This window comes from Heloderma suspectum, chromosome 2, assembly GCF_057233095.1.
Source record: "Heloderma suspectum isolate Gila_16-S chromosome 2, 16-S_ref, whole genome shotgun sequence".
In the NCBI taxonomy this organism is placed as follows: Eukaryota; Metazoa; Chordata; class Lepidosauria; order Squamata; family Helodermatidae; genus Heloderma; species Heloderma suspectum.
This window is the reverse complement of record NC_139459.1, coordinates 307,702,551-307,716,322: the sequence shown is the minus strand read 5'-3', so window position 1 is coordinate 307,716,322 and position 13,772 is coordinate 307,702,551. Positions and strand designations below refer to the sequence as shown.

General features: G+C 44.4%; 1 protein-coding gene across 3 annotated transcripts in view; it reads right to left on the bottom strand.

The window, feature by feature from the left end:
* The window catches only part of SLC6A6 (solute carrier family 6 member 6), a 73,937-nt gene extending 65,724 nt beyond the window's left edge, over nucleotides 1-8,213 (bottom strand). The window contains exon 1 of one of the 3 annotated variants that reach the window (XM_084840217.1): nucleotides 7,574-8,213. The gene's annotated coding sequence lies outside the window, so the exon portion shown is untranslated. The remainder of the gene's footprint in view (nucleotides 1-7,573) is intronic. The other 2 variants (XM_084840216.1, XM_084840218.1) reach the window with 2 other exon arrangements.
* Between the last annotated feature and the right edge of the window lie 5,559 nt (nucleotides 8,214-13,772).

Sequence of the window (13,772 nt, the reverse complement as noted above, 5' to 3'; positions counted from 1 at the left end):
GTGGTGGTGATAATGTTGCTAAAACTAAAGTAAGAGCAATAATACAAAAAGAATACAATAATACAAAGATCCAGTATTGCTCCCTCTTGCGTACTAAACTATCTTGACTTAACTGAATTTTTAAATGTATAAAGTCAATGAAGCCTACACCAGAGAAGAATCCCCTCAACAACATGCAAGAGAGCGGAGACAATCTTGTTGTAGTCTGGCCAACCACTAGAGGACATGAGGCAGTTTCTTCCACTGAAATCAACAAGACAACACTCCTCATAACCAAAGCCACAAGTCAAGAAGAATTTAATTTTTGTACCCTAGTTTTATTCAAAGCTGCACTTAAGGCTACAACTTACATGAAGATAGCTGTCACTGTTTTTCAGATGGTTCTATTTCTCCAAATGTCATACCTGTTTTAGTACTTATTTGATATTTAAGTGTACTACATCCATTTAAAACAAACAGAAAAATTAACATGGTTAATAGCTGAAGCTCAATTCCCCAGAGCACTCTGTCATTTCAAATTCCAATCAATAGGTTATGCCACCTTTAACACTCTTGCTTCACTAAAGGAAGTGGCAGCTGCTATGTGTTGAACTTACCTTTAATACTTTCACGCCAAGAGAGTGCCACACCTGTGCATTGCACCTTGCATTAAGACTGTTTCACGCACTATGCAATGGCAAATGGAAGTTTAACACCATGTTAAACCACATCCAATTCAACGGTTCTTATACAAATGTATATGATAAAAATCAAATTTGTGAAACAGCCCAACTTAACACCAGAAAGTGAGTTTCTGTGTGATGAGACAATGGATTCTGCTTGAATAATTAGAGAAAGTCTTGTTTAGAGTAGGGAAAGGGCAGACATACAGTGCTTCTACAAAAAAAAGAGATTTGTTTCTGTCTTGCGCAAACTGCATGTACAAAGCAAGCTCACATTCACAGTGTCTACAATGCAAACAAACAATTCCTAGACTGAGGCAAGCTAATTCCATTTGGATGCAAAGAAACGGGTAAATGGATAGAGATGTCTGGATTTATGTGATTGGGCTTAAATTTGCCAAAAAGCAAAATTCTCAATCCCTGTTAAAAAAAGATTATTTACGCATGTTTCAGTTTGAAGTAGAGCTAGAAAAAGCAAGGAGAATAAGAATGGAATTGACCAATGCATAAATGTATCAGGAGGGGATGCACAGACATGTATGATGATTACACTATAGGTAGTACTTGATAGATATTTGCACATGGCCTTTAAAGCCTATTTTCGTAATGACTGCTTAACATACCTGGTGGCAAGGAAGCTGGTTAGCAGAGCTGGGGTATCTTGCTGCCAAAGCACTTTTGTATAGCCCAGTGGCTCTTGCTAGAACATCCCCACCCCTGCCACTATTCCGTGGTCTGCTTATTTCCACTCCTGGTGTGGTCAGTGGATGGAGTGCTGGGTATGAAGATATGGTACAGGTTCAAATAACTGCTGACATGATGCTGAGGTCTCCTGGCCAAATCATAACTCTTAGCCTAACCTATGCAGGTGGTTGAGAAGATAATGAAATGAGACAAGAGCTATAAATTCACTGCACAATTATGCAGGAATTATAAATGGGAGTTTTTGAGGAGTAACATTAGCTCTCTCATGTTTGTTGCAGTTACTTGAAAATATCACCTCTCTCTCTCTCTCACTCACACACACACACACACACACACACGTAGGTTAAAGAAACACAAGGGTGTGTGTGTGTGTGTGTGTGTGTGTTAACCAAGCCCAATCATTAGGCAGAGTGAGGCAGTCACCTCAGGCAACAGATGCTGGGAGGTGGCACCAAGATGTTGGAGGAGAAAGATGTATGCCACACAGCCTGCCCTGTTCCCCAAAGCTAGCCTGCTGCCCTCAGGTGTGGTGAAGGATGTGTCCCATTGCTAGTGTTGAAGAAAAAAACCCAACTATTGGTCCAGTTGGCTTTTGTTCATAGAATGGGAAGGGGCACAATCTTTGTCTTTGCCTCAGGCAGCCAAATGTCTTGTGCCAGCACTGGTTTTAATTTCCAACTCTTATAATATCAAGTATAAGCCAAGATCTAAAGATGAACCCCACATCACCCCTAGCATAGAGAAAGACTGAGTGCTTGTTGAAGTGCTCCAAATTCTCACAGAGCAACCTGGGATAGTAAGCAGATGTCTTTTATGGTCCTGATTAACTTGCAGGTGGGGTAGGAGTCAAGAAAAGAAAACCAGGCTCAGGGTGGATGCAACCTTCTCTACTCCTCCAATAGCAGAGCAGCACTTGGAGGGCTTCTGAATGAAGCTGTTACATCTCTGATCACCTTTGTGTTGGGATGCTCTCTGTGACTTGAATCTGCTCCGTCTAAAAATTAGTCTAAATACTGGGAATGTTATGTGGAAAGATGCTTATATAAATATGAGATAATGAAGCTCAGTGGTGGGTGCATCAGGCCTATCTCCCATTCCCAGCTGATTTTATCCTCCTTCCCCCCCTCCCCTTTCCTCATCCTCTGGGGTCAGGACCCTTGCCTCTATCCACTGCCTTATCTTTATCCTTACTTCTTGCCCCTGCTTCCTTCTTTTCTTCTGAGCCCATCACTGCTACAATGGTAGGTAGGGCAAAAAGGAATGTCTTAGTGACATCAACAGCCATTGTCTCAGAATTCTTTGCTCCATTCTATACATGCACAGGGAATTCTGATTTGAGGGTAGGGATTGGTGTAAAGGCTGCTGATGTCACAAAGTCACTGTTCTTAAGCAGGGAAAGCAGTCCGGTTCTATGTAGTTACTAGGGGAATGGGGCACTTAGGTGGCACTCTGTCCCTGCTCAAGATCACAGGTTACAGGAGGGGTGTGTGATGTCTGGTGAGAGTGGGTACTGTTGTAGAGCTGTTTCTTTTACAAAAATGTCAATAATAATAATTTTTTAAATGGTTGCTTTCTCTTCAACCAGCTCCGGCCACATGCAACAGGATTCTGCAATATTTGGATCTGGTCCATTGCCAATCCACCACAACACCATATGTGCCGAGTCAGTGAGTTCGATGGAGTATCTTATCTCATAACTTCAGAAGTCATGTGAGCAGCAGCAACTGAACGGCAGTCTAACGTATCAAACATTGGCAGCATTTTGAGCATTTCCATAGATTTGAATATCACTTTCATATTAATTTGCAGTCATTTCCCAAAACAATTCTTGCCATTTCAGCACTGTGTAATGGAAAAGTGTCTCATTCTCTTGAGATGTCCTGAATTTATGGTTTAATATGTTATATACAAGCTCAAACCCAGATCTATATTTGATCTACTGGCTATCAATTACTTTCCAGAGTCATATACCCTATGCCAATGAGAACAAGAATACTTTTATTCTTTTGGATATGTCAAGCAAGATTTTCAGACAGAGGGATTAGCGAGGTGTGGTGTTGGTATATGGGATGACCACACAATCCAGTTGGTCCTTGTGGGAAGCAGTTTGCAGTCATTAAAGCAGACTATGCAGATGTAGTTTCAACAGCAACAACCTCCACCCCCACCCTCAACTGGGCCTAACTCCCAATTACATAGATAACTGCATGCTATGAGCATACAGCAGGAGCAAATAGAGAGATGTCTTCAAGTATAGATCATTGTAGCAAACTGACACAGGTAGCTTGAACAAGCAAGCCAATCCATATGTTACAAGAGAAGATAATCATTTGCCTACCCCCAGGTTCACCAGCCAATCTGTCCGAGAGAGAGAGAGAGAGAGAGAGAGAGAGAGAGAGAGAGAGAGTTCATATTCCCAACTATAGTGGTCTGATCAGTTAGATCACTAAAACCAGCCTTTTTGTCAAAAACATCACAAGTCAAGTCCAAAGTGTGAGAGTGCCCATCTACTGCATTCTGCAGTACATATGCTGCTTCCGGTGGCTTAGGGTGATTTTGCCTCTAGCCTACTAATCCAGGGAGCAGGGTACAGATCTGGCTCCAACCATCCATGCAACAGGCAGACCTAACATTCCTATGGATCTCATCCACGAGTGCAACAAACTCCCGATGGCTTGTACACCTTGTGGCACCCATGATACAGGTTGGCCACCCACATATAAGCATGAAACAAACCCTATCTTAGCATTCTAGCATGTGGGCTCTACCCAACAAATGATCTCAAGTTATGGCAGTTTTTAGTGCCTCATAGGAAAGGAGGAAAATCTTGGGTGCCAAAACAAGGACTAAATCAAAAGTTACAGTGCCCACCCACCCCCACCCCCCCGGGTAAACAGCAGCATAGGATGTATGAATTTGATTGAAGAATGGTACACTGGGAAAGGGATAAACATCTACCTCCCTAGCACTGCTTCATCAATCAAACTGTTGGCCCCCCACAGCTGCATTTAATCAAAAACAAAAATAACAGAAGATCCAATCAGATTTCCCCTGTAATGTGAAGTTTGCCTCTGAACTTTCAGTGGGCCATATTTGAGATGCCCCTAGTGGTTTGGCAAACTGTCACTGAAATAACCCCCAGAAAGAGACTTCTGTCTCTTCCAAGCCCTACTAAAACAACAAGATTCTGACAGGCATATATCTCATTCCCCTATTTTTAACATTCTAATTAGGTGTTTCTTCATTTTTTCATTAATCACTTATTAGCCTCTTCTGCCCTAGCCCATTCTCCTTCTCCCATAAGAAAAGAGGGGGGGACCCCTAAATATACTTTATTCCATCATTTCAAAGAAACAGTATTAATATTCAGATGATATTACTGCAATGTAAATTACAGTTACTCCAACATATATTAGCATTAGCAAAGTTGCTCCAGCTTTGCATCAAAATATGTCCCCGATATCTCTAAAACCAAAGCTGCCCAGTTTACGATCAGCTTATAGACTAACACTTCCGGACATTTGTTCATTTCCTAATGCTCTATGCTGGCAATGCATACACTTAATATTCTTTAGACTGCACCCTACAACCACACACAGTTCTGCCCAATGCAGTGACGACCTTTCTTAAGCTAGCTGTGGCCTGATTTCCATGTTGGAATATACCAATGATGTAGTTCAAGGACAAAGCAACAACTTAAAAAGGTTATCTTCTCTCCATGCATTCAGTAAAATAATGTATTCGACTCATCTTACATTCTGCCCCTTACAGGACAGGATGTTGTTCATCAGACCTGCTTTTGATGGCTGGCAAAAGTTATGTCACTCTTGGGTGGCAATGCTATAAGATTAACTGCAGAAGAAAGTGGGAAAGGAAAATGAAAGACGGAGCCCTTGGCAAAATGAATAAAATGGGCGAAGGCTTGAAAAGCAAAAGGGAGCTACTGATTTTTTTAAAAAACCTATACAAGATATAGAAAGAAAAACTGGACTACTGCCCAATGATTTCTCTCTGCACAGTTCATTTACTAAGCATTTAACTTAAGCAAATGACACTGTTATTACAGTATATGACCAGCTCATCTCAGGTACAACCTAAAATCCATTATTTTCTACTGTAAGAGTTCAATTTGCAAGCAACCGTCTTTCAGGAAAATATATCCATCACACTCCTCTAAAGCCAAATTCTGCCAGAGAGATTATTTGTTCTTCAGCATTCACCCAAATACAAATCTAGATATACACACTCTTTTGCCAAGGACACAGAGGTTTGGCCTAGACTGGTTTGTACTTTTTCTCTCAAACATTATGCATCATCCCTCATTTTTAAAAACTTCATTCACTAAAAACACCTTTAAAAATAATAATCAAGAGTTTACAAAATCTTAGCTAGCAACACCTCCAAATTATAGAGCCCACTACATGGCTCTTGAAATAAAGCTGTTTGATTTTGCCAGCCCAACACCTGAGACAGTTTGACACACAGAGACAAGAAAGTACAGTGGTTACTAAAATAGCATATTAAGCACAACTGACTTTTCTTGGCACACTTTCTTAATGCCTTTCGTGATAGGGTTAAAAATTAGTAGCTAAGAAAAAAATTAAGAAAAGCTATCTCTCCACCTTGGCAAGGGCCACAGAGAAATTCAAGATATCAAAAGAGGCAGTTCTCTTTCTTCAGTAACACACCTGGCTTCTCATTTCACAGTATATGTCACCTTATTATTTTTAAAACAACTAAAAGAACAGCAATCATAAGAATAATTATTTGCCAGTAAGTTATATTTGAAAGAAAAGGGGGTTCTTCCCAAGTATTTAGTATTAGGCTGCAACACTAACAAGACATTTTAAAAACACACATTTTTTCATAATGTCTAGTTCAGAATGTATTCACCTTTGTCAAAAAGCAGGTTTCATAGGTAATGAACACTTTGTTCTCCAGTTAATGAAAAGATATAAAGAGCAGATTATATCCTCAATTGGCCATCTGCTGATCCTAACAGGCATGCAAAGTGGCTTCCTCCTTATGTTCTTATATGGAAATTTAGATGGTGCTGTCTCAAAAGTCTGTATGCTTCCCTTTTGTTAAATGATCATACAACAGATGACTATTCATCCCTTTAATACTGGCTTCTGATCTCAGCAACAGAGATGCACATTTACACTGAAGTGTGCCCAAGGTTCAAGTCTTGCCAGCAAACTTTCCAAGAATATCACAATCCATTTCGTTTCCTTTCTTCATCTCCCTCCAAGAAAATGAGAAAATGAATGAATAAATTTGCAAGAGGGCTACTGCAGCTCAGTTAAAGATGCACCAGCACCAGTTGTGTAGCAATGCTTGGGGTTTTTTTTCTAACTGGTTGTTTTTTTTTAAAGCAGAGAGCCGCTGCTTAAAGTATAATTTAACCGCACATTGCATGGAGGAGGAAGCAGGAGGGGTGCGGGGGGTGGAGAGACAAGCACATGTTCGCACATACAAAGGCAGAAAACGCACTAAATCAGGCGGAAAGCGTTACCACACAAGTGGCTGATATCACTTCGCTGTTATATATGTTATTTAAAAGTTAACACAAGGTATCAGGGAGTGACGCGGGGGGGGAGGAAGAGGGGGGACTGCTAAGCGAACACACACAGCCTAACTAGAAAGGTGCACATGCAGGCACATTTTTTAAGGCAGACAAAAGGAACACCGCCATGCTCTTTTAAAACACACACACACACACAAGCAATGCATCCTAAAAGTACATGGCGTTGGACAACGAATTTCAAATTTCTTAAGGCATAAACAAAACAAAAAAATAAAAGGGGAGGAAGCAGGCAAAGGGAAGGCGAGGGGCGCGCGCGGGCGCGCGGGGGGGGGTGATGCTCAGGGTGAAACCTGGCAAAAATCCTGGTGCAAGGATTTCTTCTTTCCCACCTTGACTGAGGGAAGGCACCAGAGAAGAAAGAAGCACAAGCATTCCTTTCCTTCAGCAGAGCCAGCTCTTTCTTCGGGAGCTAGCCCTGAAGAAAGGAAACGCTCGCGCTGCTTTCTACGGAGCCGGTCCCTGTCTTCAGTCAACGCCACGGGAGAGGCGATCCATATGCCTGCCTCCTTTGTTCCCAAATGCGAGGAGGGCGAGCGAGGCAAGGGGAGAGGCGGCGGTGGCCGGGAGCCCGCCTGCCCGTCCGTCCTCTCCTACACCGCCGTCAAGGAGCCTCGGGTACCTGCAGCAGCGGCTCCTCTCTGTCCAGGTAGCTGTCCAGCCCCTCAGCCGTCCGTGGGTCCGTCCTACGCGTCCCGGGGAGAGCGGCAAGGCGGACTAACCGGGCTGCGAAGGAGGAAACGGTAATTTATAAGCGCTTTCTTCCTGACCTCTCGTGTCTGTTGTCTAATGAGGGAGCGCTGAGCATCACCCATCCTGCTGAGTGGAAAAACACCAGCTCGGCCTCGTCTCCGGCGGGGGGGAGGAGGGGAGGGGAGGGGAGGGGAGGGCTCGGCGGGGGGGAGGGGCCGCGGCTCAGCCCGCTCGCTCTGCACATGCAGGGAGAGGCCGGGAGGGCCGGGCTGCGGGGGGGCGCGGCTGGCAGGCGGCCCGCGCGGCGGGGCGGGGCTGCCCGGCGCGAGGAGGTGGGAGCAGCTGCCTGGCCGGGCTGCCGCTGTTGTTCGGCCGGGAGGCGGGAAAGGGCGCCAGCCGCTCCAGGCGTGTGCCAAGAGGCGGGAAAGTTCCCCCCTTTCTGGCGTGAGGCAAATGAGGAGCGGTGTGTGTGCTGGGAGGGGGGAAGCGCGCATAGCCGCGCGGCTCGGGGCGGGCGGGCGTAATCGCGGGGCTGGGGCGACGCACAAGGAGCTGTTCTCTGTCTCTCCGGCCCGCCCGCCCCGCTGAGCGAAGGGGACGCGACGCCCGCCGAGCCCGCTCTGATGGAAGGGCTGCGGCTTAACGGAGCCGCGAGGGCGCTCGGCCAGCGACCGCGCTTCCCCGCCCCTCAGTTCCAGGTCAGGGTGGGCAAATAGAACGGAGGGAGTCGTTTCACACGTCGCCAAGATGCGAGTCCGGGTTTGCCCGCCCCCAGCGTATGTTCAGCCGCGGAGCTGCTGCAACTAGTCACAGCTCCTGGGCGACCCAATGCCTGCTCAGCTAGCATATGGGTTGTTCGTGGCCTTGGGCAAGCCTGCCGTCTCTCGGCTTGCCCTACCTCACTGGGTGGTTGTGAGACAAACGCTGTTCCGAGGTCGTTTGGGCGGTGGGGATGGGGGTGGGAGGGGTGGAAATCGGAGGACGGAAAATCACAAATGGATTAAGGGCACAATCCTATGCAGGTTTAGACAGGAAAAGGTCCTACAACTCCCAGCGTTCCCCAGCCAGCTATGTGCTGGATTGCGCCCTAAAGGTGTTACAAACTTGGAACCACAAGATGTCATTTGTGATAGGGATTAGCAGAGCTTAGGCCTGGTGGTGTCAGTTTTCAGTACCCTGGCTCAGATCTGCAATATGTGAAGTAACTGTAATTCCCATTGAATACGTGCCCAACTGAAACTTCATAAATTTTGTTCAATGTACTGAGTAACTATTGTCCACACATAGCTAAGTTCCTAGTTAGAGGGTGTGTCTTCCCGGCAGGCATGGCATCTGCACTTTACAAATGAATCACGGTTGGAAACCCCAACCCCTTTTAAACCCTTTTATCATCATTCAGTGATTTTTATTTTTCCATTTATATTCTGCCTTTTTTCCTCTTGCAAGGAACCCAAGGCAGCTTACATGGTCCCCCCCCCTCCATTTTATCCTCACAACCACCCTGTGAGGTAGGTTAGGCTGAGAGACAGTGACTGGCCCAGAGTCACCCAGTAAGCTTCATGACCTAGTAGGGACAAGAACTCAGATCTCCCAAGTCCCAGTCCAGCACTCTAACCACTACACCACTCTGGCTCTGGAAATAAAGGGCATTCTGGTATAACCCTATTCAGATCAGGCCAATATAGGGCAATGAGGAGTGCCGGAGCATCAGACTAGAGAAGGATACTTTTGGTTAGATCAGCCTTCCCCAACCTGGTCCCCTGATTTTGGACTACAGCTCCCAGCATTCCTGACCATTGGCCATGCAGGCTGGGACTAACGGGAGTTGGAGTCCAAAACATCTAGAGGTCATCAGGTTGGGGAAGGCCTGGTTAGAAGGTCTAGCCTGCATTTAAGTGTCATGAACTGGGAAGCACAGAGAGATGCAATCAGGCAGATGCAATTGTGCAACATGAAGAGGATGAAGCAACTTCCTTTAGAAAGAAATGAAACCCAATGTGTGTGATGGCTGCCAGCGCAATGGAACTTGAGGGGTATACAGAGAAAGCTTCAATTGACATTTAAAAAAAGATCTGAGATGCTGAGAGGTGCTCCCTCTAGAAGTTGCACTTAAACTCTTGCAGACCTTTGCCGGAAGAAAACTCATTGCAGCCCCACTTCATAAGGGATGATTCCAGTGCTCAAATTTGGAAGGACAGAGGTCACCTGTTCTGTGGACAGCTGCCACATGTAGTGAGCCACTGAACTGCAGGGGGGTCACTTGTTCTGTGGACAGCTGCCACATGTAGTGAGCCACTGAACTGCAGGGGGCAGATTCTCAGTGAAGTACCCTCAGCCCCTGGACTGACTCTGGTCACCCAGGCTGGCTATTGGTTCCTGGACAGGAAGGACTAGGCCTTCCTGTTGAGTGTTGCTTGAGTAACAAGGTCTTCCTGAACGCTGGTATGGTCTTGTATTGGCTTACCCCACAATCTTGCCTCCTGGTTTGTCCTTTGGTCCTGGACTGGTTTGCCCTTAGGTGCTGCCCACTGATTTGCCCCATGTGTCTGGTTTCCAGCTACTATCTCACCTCAGATTGCTGCCCATGCATGGTCCAGCCCTTACACACACACGCGTGCACCCACAAACACACCTGACTCCCTTTCCTTACACGATGGCCTCTATAGAAGACAGGTATATGGTGGAGATGTACTGGCTAAAATTGGGATGAATCAAGGATGGGAGCTTTCGTGGATTTTATTACCCACCCCCACCTTTCCCCCAATAACATGAGCCCTGTCCCTCATCTTCATCAGACCAGTGGTGTTGCAGTTAACCTTGCAGCTGCCAAAGTGCAATCAGGTCAACCAAAAACTATCTCTGTTTAAGCAGTCGATTTAGTGGGAAGGGAAGCCATGGAGATCAAATCACTAGGACCTCAGATCACCTGAACAAAGGCCTCAACCTTATGCTCTGGCACAGGAAATAGCAACATCCCCTGCAATCATGACTGCATTGCCTTTTCCACTGAAGGAGACAAAGCTTCCACCAACCCCTTGATTCCCATCTTAAGGGTCACCATTTAACAGAGGCACTAAGCTGCAACATGAAAGTCTCCTCTTCTGGGGGAAGTGTAAGGGAAAAATGACTATCAGTAGTGCCCTACATTCCTCTTGGCTTTTGCTATTTTAGTTCAGTTCTCTTGTTGAATTTGACATGCAAAGGTAAAAATAATCAGATAACTTGGGCACCAAATGCGTAAGAGGAAACAAAGATGTTTTGGAATTGAGCACATAAACAGTACCTGGAACTGACTAAAATTATTATTATTATTATCATTCTTGTATAACAAGATTGGGTACTAGTAGTCCTTGTTTTATTAAACACAACTACTCAGAAGAGTCCTTCAAGATAATAAAATGAGTGTCAAGTTACATGGTTAAGCCCCAGTCCTAACAAATGCTGTTCGTAAACATGGTGCGTCAAATCAATGAGACCTAGTACAATAAAATGCGTTTTGAATTCTGGGTGGACTATGCTTAGCTCATATTCATAGACTTGAATGCCATCAGGACATTAGGAGTAATTACTCTCATTCCTGTGGGCTTCTGTGTGCTTGAAAGGAAGAAAATGGAAACAGGAATGTCACATGTTCATGCTGGATTTAAGCTTAATGAAGGCCCTTAAACGTGTCATTTGATTAGAGTTATCAAAATCATAATATACCTCAGTGTAGACTTAGATTATCATCAGGTTGATTTGAGTTCAGTTATTAATGTCTTGGTAAATCTCCCAAACATTGTTTAAAATGTTAACAACGTAGGCTGGGAATAACTCTCACTTTAGCAGGACATCTGAATAATTTGCCACAAGTATATACTGCATTTGTCACACAAAAATTCACAAGACTCCAAATGAGGGAGAAATATTTTGAAGCTGATAATGCAGCTATGTGGTAACAGCTACACAGGTCTCAGCTTGGGCAATGACTAGTCACCATAAGATGCTCAAGTCCCCATTGCACACACAGTCATACATACATGGGAGCCGCTTCATTGTGGTATGATCTCATGCCACTGCGGGTAGAGGGATGCACAAATATTCCAGCTACATGGGTGGAGCAGATCACATGGACCTTTCCCAGCACCTGGTTGGCCAACTTCCCAAAGGGGGGGTGCTGATTTGGTAGGAAAGTTCCATGCCATCTGCCCCACCTAAATTGGAATATTTGCGCATGCGCACACATACCTCTCAGTGGCATGGGATCATATCACAAGGAAGCAGCTCCTAACCGTGTGATGGGAGCATTTATACCAGCAATGTGGGATCATACCATGGATACCTCCCATGTGACTGGGTGTATGTGGGAAGGAGGCCTGAGCTTCCCAAAAAGGAATGTATAAATAAATAGGTTGAGTGGTGCAGGCTATGTTTTCCGATGAAATATTCCAAGAACATATTTGCCACATGTGTGTATAAATGCATGCTGTGGGAGGAGAGGGAAGGGAGCTCTCAACTAGGGATGGGTGAGAAATTAGTCTAAGTTTCTTTTTTCCCAGAATTTATCTAATTCACATCCCCTGGAACCAAATGTGGACCTGAACACAATCCATGGTCTAAAGTCTACATTTCTGAGCTTGCAATCTGATTTGTGCAGTAACAACAAAATGTGTTCAATAAATGCATACATTTGAAAAATGTACAGAAAAATGCATACATTTGAAAAATCCACACAAACACTTCAGTCAATGGGAGAAAATGTGCACATTTGAAAAATGCACACAAATTATACGTATTTGTATACGTATATATACAAATATACGTATACTATATTTGGGGGAAAATGTATGTGAAATATATTTGGGGGAAAATGTGTGTGAAATTATGCACAATTCTTGTGTAGCCCCCTTCACACACACACACACACACACACACAGAGTTTGCAATTCCATACAGACATGAGTCAGAACAAGGAATGGGCTTCAAGGTCAAAACTGGAGAACCTCAACAAGCTCAAGTTTTACTGATTTGCACATCCCTACTCTCAGCCATGTGTGATCTTACGGGGAGGACATGGGCGAGTCATTATCTTTCAGCTGCAGTGCTAATAGGGGTTTTCCTCCCCATGCAAATACTAGCTTCAAAGGAGGGATTTTACTATAGCAGGAAGAAAAGAGTTAAATCCCTGCTCTGACCCAGTTCACTATCAATGCACTCCTCACAGTTAATACAACTTGCATTTTTAAAAACCTGCAGCTCAGATACAAAGACATATTTAAAGTCATGTCTATTTTGGCCTGAAGTTTCTAAATGGATCAGAAAATAAACAACTCTGCTACACCAGCTCAAGCCCTAAGTCTAAGAAGTTCCTGGCCAATGGTAGTTGTTTTGAAGGGCATGATTGATTGATTGATTGACTGATTGATTTCCAATCATTTGTACCCTGCCATTCCATTTACAAGACTATCAATTAAATAACTAGAATTTAATAACAGTAATAAGAGCAATCCAAATGTTATAAGCAGCAAGATGAAAACAAATAGACATACAACACAGTACTTAAAACACTTTGGTAAAAGAGCCCAAAGCCCATTGAAATAAAACAGCTTCCACCATCTGCCAGAAGGTAAATAAAGATGAGGCCAGGCAGACCTAACTTGGAGAGAGTTCCAGATTCTTGGTGCCACAACAGAAAAGGCCCCATCTTTGTTCCTTATTGTATTTTTATTGCATAAGCTGGGCAGGGTGGCAGCAGCAGGGAAAGGTAGATTGGGATCTATTGGTAGATCTTTGAGTGATTTGCTATAGCTTGGCAAAAGTTTCTGGCTCCCTATTGTTTAATGATAGCAACAACTAAAATGCATAGTAAGAAAATATATTAGGCTGCTGACATAAAGATAGCTTGAGGGAAAACTAGGATTTTTGTTTGAAGGAACTGTGAGCTCAGTTCTGGTACTGGAAACAAGTTCCTGGGCTAAGCGCATTCTCAGAGGCAACCTGTTATTTAATTCTAAGGGCATGTCTGCCCCGTGAGCCACTATTTTGCCCTTGGCTCTGGCTGGTAGACCTTGGAGTTCTAGTAAAAAAGCCAAAGTAGAACTCGCTAAGCCTGAATTCAGGCATAAGTAGGGATGTACGAAACTCATTTA